This window comes from Glycine soja, chromosome 8 (assembly GCF_004193775.1).
Source record: "Glycine soja cultivar W05 chromosome 8, ASM419377v2, whole genome shotgun sequence".
NCBI classification, from domain to species: Eukaryota; Viridiplantae; Streptophyta; class Magnoliopsida; order Fabales; family Fabaceae; genus Glycine; species Glycine soja.
The window spans coordinates 33,900,787-33,908,431 of NC_041009.1; the positions used below are offsets into that span (position 1 = coordinate 33,900,787).

At 33.3% G+C, this 7,645-nt stretch overlaps 1 pseudogene; it reads left to right on the top strand.

The window, feature by feature from the left end:
• The first annotated feature begins 3,822 nt into the window (after positions 1-3,822).
• On the top strand, positions 3,823-4,390 carry LOC114423148 (annotated as a pseudogene).
• The last annotated feature ends 3,255 nt before the right edge of the window (positions 4,391-7,645 follow it).

Here is a 7,645-nt window from a genome sequence, read left to right on the forward strand (position 1 = left end):
TTGTTAAAAAGTTCATATGGGGTTTTCTTAAGAATAGGTCTTATTAAGGCTCTATTCATAGTATAACATGCAGTGTTGACCACTTATGCCCAAAAATATTTTGGAAGTGGTGTGTCATTTAAAAGAGTTCTAGCAATTTCTTCTAAGGCTCTATCCTTCTTAATGTTACTAAATTCAATTAGGCTTTTACTATAATGTTAAGAAAGTAAAGAACAGAAATAAAAACTTAACCAAAAGTAAAAGTGATAATTAAAGTGCACAGCGGAAATTAAAGAGTGTAGGGAAGAAGAAGACAAACACAAGAGTTTTATATTGGTTTGGCAACAACCCATGCCTACATCCAGTCCCCATGCGACCTGCGCTCCTTGAGATTTCTTTTCAACCTTGTAAAATCCTTTACAAGCAAAGATCCACAAGGGATGTACCCTCCCTTGTTCTCTTTGAACAACCAAGTGGATGTACCTTCCACTTGAATTGATCCACAAGAGATGTACCCTCTCTTGTTCTCAGTTACAACAACCCAAGTAGATGTACCCTCTACTTGTACCACAAAGGATGTACCCTCCAATGTGTTAAGACAAAGTTCTCAGGCGGTTAGTCCTTTGAAACTTTGCGAAGGGGAAACAAAAGATATCTCAAGCGGTTAGTCCTTTGAAATCTTTTGTTTAAGGGAAAGAGAAGAATCAAAAGAATTCTCAGACTGTGTCGTTTTGAATTCTTTGAACAGGGAGAAGGGAGACACAAAAGAATTCAGGCGGTTAGTCCTTTGTTCTTTTGGAAAAGGGAGAAAAGAGACACAAATAGAATTCAGGCAGTTAGTCCTTGTCGAATTCTTTTTGGCAAAAGGAGAAGAGAATGAAAAGATATAACACACTTTTGTTTTCTGTGAAAGAACAAGGTTTAGAAACCAGAAAACTTAGAAAGCTTTTGGCAAAGGAAGAAGAAGAAGTTCAAAAGTTATGTGAAAAAGTTATCAAAATGCAAGTCAAGGTCTTGCTTTTATAGACTCTTCATGTCTGTTCAAGAAAATCATTGGAAGAGTTATAACCTTGAGAAAAACCTGAAAACCATTGGAAGAGTTACATCTCTTGACTTTTTATTCAAAACTTGTCACTGGTAATCGATTACCAATATCATGTAATCGATTACACAAAGCATTTTATGAAAAGATGTGACTCTTCACAATTGAATTTGAATTTCAATGATCAGATACACTGGTAATCGATTACCAATATATTGTAATCGATTACACCATTTAAAAATCAATTGGAACGTTGCAAATTCAGTTAAAAGCTTTTGAAATCAAACTTTGCCACTGGTAATCGATTACAGGTAATTGGTAATCGATTACCAGAGAGTAAAAACTCTAGTAACTTAGAAAATTTTGAGAAAAACTATTTTGAAAAACAAAATTGTGCTATGCTTGTTTTGTGAAAAATCTTTTCAATACTTCCCTTGTGAAGTCTTCTTGATTTCTTTTCTTGAATCTTGAATTCATCTTCTCTTGAATCCTGAAATCAAACTTCTCTTGATTCTTGAATCTTGTTGACTCAATCTTGAAATCATTCTCTTGATTCTTGAATCTTGTTGACTCAATCTTGAAATCATTCTCTTGGAATTTTTGTCATCATCTTTGTTATCATCAAAACTACTTGAATCAACTTGATTCATCATCATGAAGCTTGCTTCTACATAGAGTAGAGTAGAAAAACTAAAAAAAAACTCAAGAAACCTCTAGTTTTGGCACTTGTTTTCACAATAATTTTCAATTGAAATTTCAGAACTAAGATTGGTATATAATATACACCAGTTATAGAATAAATTTCGAGCCAAAACAACAAGCATACTTCCTTTTCCTTTTTTTTTCCTGGACACTGATTTTTCTTCCAACTTGTGTGATTTTTAGTATTTTTTCCTTTTATCAAAATCACTTGGTTCTTTTTTTAGATGTCTAGGAAATTAAGTAAACTTTTCAGCTCAAAATTCATAGTTACCAATTCCCAGTAATTTATACAAGTTTGTATGTTCAAGCTGCCAGCACCAACGATTTCAACCTCGATATCAAGAGTAGTGTTTATGTTAGCTTGCATAGTTACAATTTGTGTTTGCTTATGCTCAATTATCCTGAATAAAAAATTCAAGAGAGCTTAAAACTTATTTTGATTCACAAATCCAACCACAACTCAACACCACAACTCAACTTCTTCATAGGCATCATGTAGGAAACTTAGAAAACAAAAATAAAGTTCAACAACAAGACTACTTCTAGGAATTGATTTAGAACATGTTATGAACTAAATAACATGCACGAATTAGACTCAAAATTCAAAAGATAGGATAAGAATGACAAGAATACATGAAAAAATGTATCTAGAATTCAATCAACAAAATAAAAATTCAACACAAACTTAGAACATAATGTGACAATTATTATGACTTATCATGACTCTAAGACAATATGGATTAAGGGCCCGTTTGGATGTGGCCCAAAAGATCTTTTATTATCTTATCAACTGAAAAAATATCTTTTTTTGTTTTTTAAGAGTGTTTGGTTATTTTTTTTAGCTTTTACAAAAGCAAAAGCTCTCAGCAGATCTTCCTTTTAAGCTTAGATTCCCAACTTCTCAAATCTCCTTTTCGGGAATCTGATCCCAAAATAAGGCTTGGACAATAATGTCCTCAGAAAATTTCAAAATGACAAGCATACCCTCCTCATTTTCTGAACCCTAAAATTTTCTCTCGTTCCTCACAACTTGTCGTGCTATGCCTTCCTCGGAATTTTTCTCACATGCTTCTGATCTCCTTGGTCATCTCTTCCAATCATCCTTGGTCATCTCTTCCGATCATCCTTCGTCATTTTTTCTTCTTCCTTTGTTAGCATCGCAGGTTAACCAATTCTTCATTAATTTCTTTTTCTTCTCAATATTGTTATGGATTAGGGTTATGCTTTTGTTTGTTTCATTAAGCTTGTGAAATGTCTCTCAATCAAGTTCTTGTGAAAAGAAAGAAAGCATAATGGTGTGATAAAAATACTGAGATTATGTTGAAAGTGTGCATAGAAGAGGTGAATGCTGGAAATAAACCTCACAACCACTTCACTAAGCTTGGTTGGGAAAATATTGCAGAAAAGTTCAATAAGGCAACAAATTTGAGATATGAATATAAACAATTCAGAAATAGGTGGGATTCTTTGAAAAAGGAATGGCAATTATGGGCTAAGCTTATTGGTAAGGACACAGGTCTTGGTTGGGATGGGGAGAAGAAAACCATTGCAACTAGTGATGAATGGTGGGAAGCCAAAATTCAGGTATGTGTTATTCAACGAAAATAGAGTTTTTGTGCATGCCACTCTTTTGTTCTTTTGTTTTTTATGTGTGATTCTTGACTTTGGGGCCAAAATTGCAGTTGCAGACTATTTTTTAGAAGCTTGCATTTGAAATTTTAGTTGATAATTTTAGTACCCTGAGACTGAAATAGTACCCCTTTATATACCCTTCAAATCTATTGACATGTTCATCCATGGAGGAAAGCATTTTTTTTCTTATTTTGCTTCATCTCTGTATAACATCACAACTTCAGAGGCTTGGTTCTAGGATTCAACTTCCAAAGGCTTACTTACTCTAATATATCTCTGATTCAAGTCGTTCTGTGAGTTTTCCTGTTTTAGTTTGAGGCTTTGAGCTTTGTTTGATAGATATGCCAAAGGCAAATTGCAGTTTCTAATTTGTTGAAACTACAAAGATTGAGTTTAGAACTGATAGAAGAGTTGGTCATGGGTGTTTGTTTTTTACATTCTTAGTTCTTATACACTACTATAAACTAGAAAGAAGTGATTGGAATTTCAACTACCATTGTTGGTTTAGAGGGCAGAGGCTCCATTGAGTTAAAAGTAAGAAAGCAATTAAGGGCCTTTGATGTGAATTCGGATAAATGGTTTCTTCTATATATATCTTTATGTGTGTTCTTCATTCCACAATAGCTCTTACTTGTGGAGCTTTGATGATATTCTACTCCAAAGAGATCTCTGTGCTTCGCCACGGATTCGAGACTGCAAGCAAGCTTCAAGAGACAACACCCCATGATCAGCTTCTAATTGACACCTCTGATTCCTTCTCTGGCTTGTTGTTGTTCACAATAGGATTCCTTCTCTTGATGGTTGCTTTTGTTAAGGACATAGAGTTTCAGAGTTTCTTTGCCTAAGGGTGTGTGATGCTTCACATTTCCATTGCATTCTGGAGATTCTTCTTTGAGAGGAAGCTTGGGGATCTTGCACATGAGTGGCCTTGGCATGCTGTTGGGGACATAGCATTGGCCATTTCTTGGGTCTTTCTTCTTGTGTACACATGGAGAGAGAAACATGATTAGTTAATTTATTTTATAATTTTGTATGTTTTTGGTGCTTGTGGTTGTAGAAACAACATGACCCAAATTGGCCTTGTGAATGCTCAGATTCTTGACATAAATGGAGAACCATTATATGAGTATTGTTCTTCTTCAAAGAGAGAATGAAAGAGGTTGTTGAGTCAACTTTCTGGTTCTTCTTCAGTTCCTTTTCTTTCTCTCTTATCAATTCATTGGATTGCTTGCATACTATCCCACTTAAACCCATTTTGAATCGATTTGGATTCTTAATGCTATGCGTGTGTGTCTCATTATTAGCATTTGCTATGCTTCCATTTATCCAACTGTTACTTACATTGGTGCCAAGCAAAATTTGCTGATTGGTATATTCGGGGGCATTGGACACCCTCTCTCAATGAAGTTTTTTGTTTTTTGAAGGAGCGGGAGAGGTGGTAAGGTCTTATTGTTAAGCTGTTTGTTGTGTAGCTTGGTTCAACTAAATTAGATTTTCAATTAAAAGAATTATATTATACCGGCTTACACGATTACAAGCGGATATAAGCTCTGTTGTTGAATTTTTTATCATCATCCGGCTTATGTATATTGCTTACATTCTTGGGGTTGAAGCTAATGTTGCTCTACATATTTGGTTTCAATTATGCTTCCTTTTATTTTCTTAGCTATTTTGAATCATTTGTGCAATCACTACAATTTGGACTTTCATTGTTTTGGTTGTCTTGTTATGAACCTTTCTTGTATTCAAATTGTTTGGCTAGATGATCTAATTCCAGCCATATATTGTATTGTTTGGGATCTCATCTCAAATTGTTATGGTATCCTGAGTTTCTTTATCCAATTTTTAAGCTAGGTTGTTTAAGTGGGAACCATAATTATCTTTATCCAATTTTTACAGGTACATGTATAAGAATATATTAAGGAGATTGGTAGGCTTAATAACCTTTATGGACCAATTACGCTGGGATTATTTTAATTAGATTTTTGCTACTGCATATGCTAGTGAAGCATGTACTGCTAAATATTAATAAATGGCATCAACGTGGACAAGAATGTGTACAATACAGAGCATAAATAAATAGGTTGACTCAACACTCTACACCAAGAAGTAATACTTAGAAGCCATAATAAAAACACAATTCTCTTGAAATATTAATTTAGGAATTGAAGGACGCCTTTGAGGCAAAGCAATCTAGAAAGTGCAAACAATTACTATGAATCTTATTATGTTCAAACAATTGATATTTTATTCTCAACTCACCAATGCATCTTTTACATCTTAGACTCAAATTAACCACACGTACGACTTCCCAACTCACTGTTTGATATATGCTTTTCTCCTAATTCAAACACTTATGGTTGATATCTTACTATCAAAGTCACCACTCTGCTCTTCTTCTACATATAAATACCATTTTCTTCTCACCATGGCTAGAATCATGATTAATTCAACACCACTGAATTTAATTTTCTTGGCATCTATATATCATCAGCTGGTGCTATAATCATTGGATCTGACTCCCGAAATGAATGATCCAACTTAATTCTCACAAGATTCTGATGCATGGTTTGATGAGGTGTATATATATATATATATATATATATATATATATATATATATATATATATATATATATATATATATATATATATATATATATGTTGAGACTACCCTGCTTTTACTTTGCTGCTTTTTTGGTCCAAAATTCAAACCTTGCAAGTTATGTTTGCTATATATATATGCTACACTTTGATTTTTAACTTATGTGACTTAAAAATGCTTGTTTTCCCTTCTAGTTTCTCTCATTAGCCACTCTCCTACTCAATAATGGGATCAAAGGAAGATGTTTTGTGCATTTCCTTGTGGACCCTATAATGTAATATAATACTTATCCTAATAAATATTTAAGTAAAATTATATCCTTCAATTATTTCAGAAAGAATATCTCTTGAAATTATATCCTAATAAATATTTAAGTAAAATTCTTTAAGTAAAATTATATTCTAATAAATATTTAAGTAAAATTATATTTGGCAATTCTTTGGTATGTTTTGCAAGAAAATTGTAGTTAAATTTTCATGAGCTTAGAAGTGATGGCCTTAGAAGTGACAACTTTAATGTGTTGGATAGTTGGTAGGCACGTAGCTTTTATGGTATGGCTTTTTGTAAATATGGGATTTTGAGTTATAATATTTGAAAGCAATACATGTGCCTTATTGTTAGACAATGGCATTATATTGAGAATTGTCAGGTTGTTGTTAGGAGGACATATATTATTCCACAGGTTAACATATGCATAAATTCATATTGGATTAGGTTTTGCTTAATTTAAATTATATAGGAATGTCAACCTTACCAAATATATTATAATGAGATTGATTTTTATTTCTTAATTCTCATGCCAAATATATATTATCATTCTTATTTTTTATTTTATAGGAGGATCCTGAAGTAGCAAAGTTTAGAGGGCAAGGCCTCAAATTCTTACCTGAGATGGAATTCCTTTTTAAGGGTATTATTGCTACTGGTCTTGCAGCATATGCACCATCTGAAGATTCAAGACAATATGAAGGATTCAACACAAGAACATAAGAGACAAATGATAACATTGATGATAACACTAACATGGAAGTGAATGAGCTTGAGATAGACACGAAAACTCAGAACACGTTTTCGGCAAAGGAAAATGGACAGAGGAAGAGAGGGTGATAAAAGAATTGGGGTTGCTGCCAAGCTTTCCTCACAATTAGATCGTATTATTCAAACATTTGAATCTAGTGTATCTGCTCAAGACCCAACTAGCATTACTGCATGTGTAGCAAAGTTGAAAGATCTACCAGGACTTGAGCATGGGAGTGAACTATTTTACAAAGCCACTAAACTTATGAAAAAAGGGAAAACAGGATCACCTTTGTTGCTTTAGAAGAGCCTGAGCTACAACTTGGATGGATCAAGTCTAAAACTTAAGCACAAATTCCTTAGTTTCTCCTCTATTTGATATCATTGACACTTGCTAGTTTTGCTTGGTTATGAACCTTGGTTGTGTTATGGATCTTAGTTTTTAATTTCAGTTATGTCATGGATCTTTGATTTTAATTTTGGTTATGTTATGGATATTAGTTATGGTTTGGCTCTTATTTTTTTATTTTCAGTTGTGTTATGATTTTTTTTCCTTCTACAGGATGTCTTCATCATTATTATCAAATGACTCATCACTATCATCAAATGACTCTTCATCTGACGATGACGATCACATTACGAAGAACAAAGTGTTGATGTTTTCTGTAG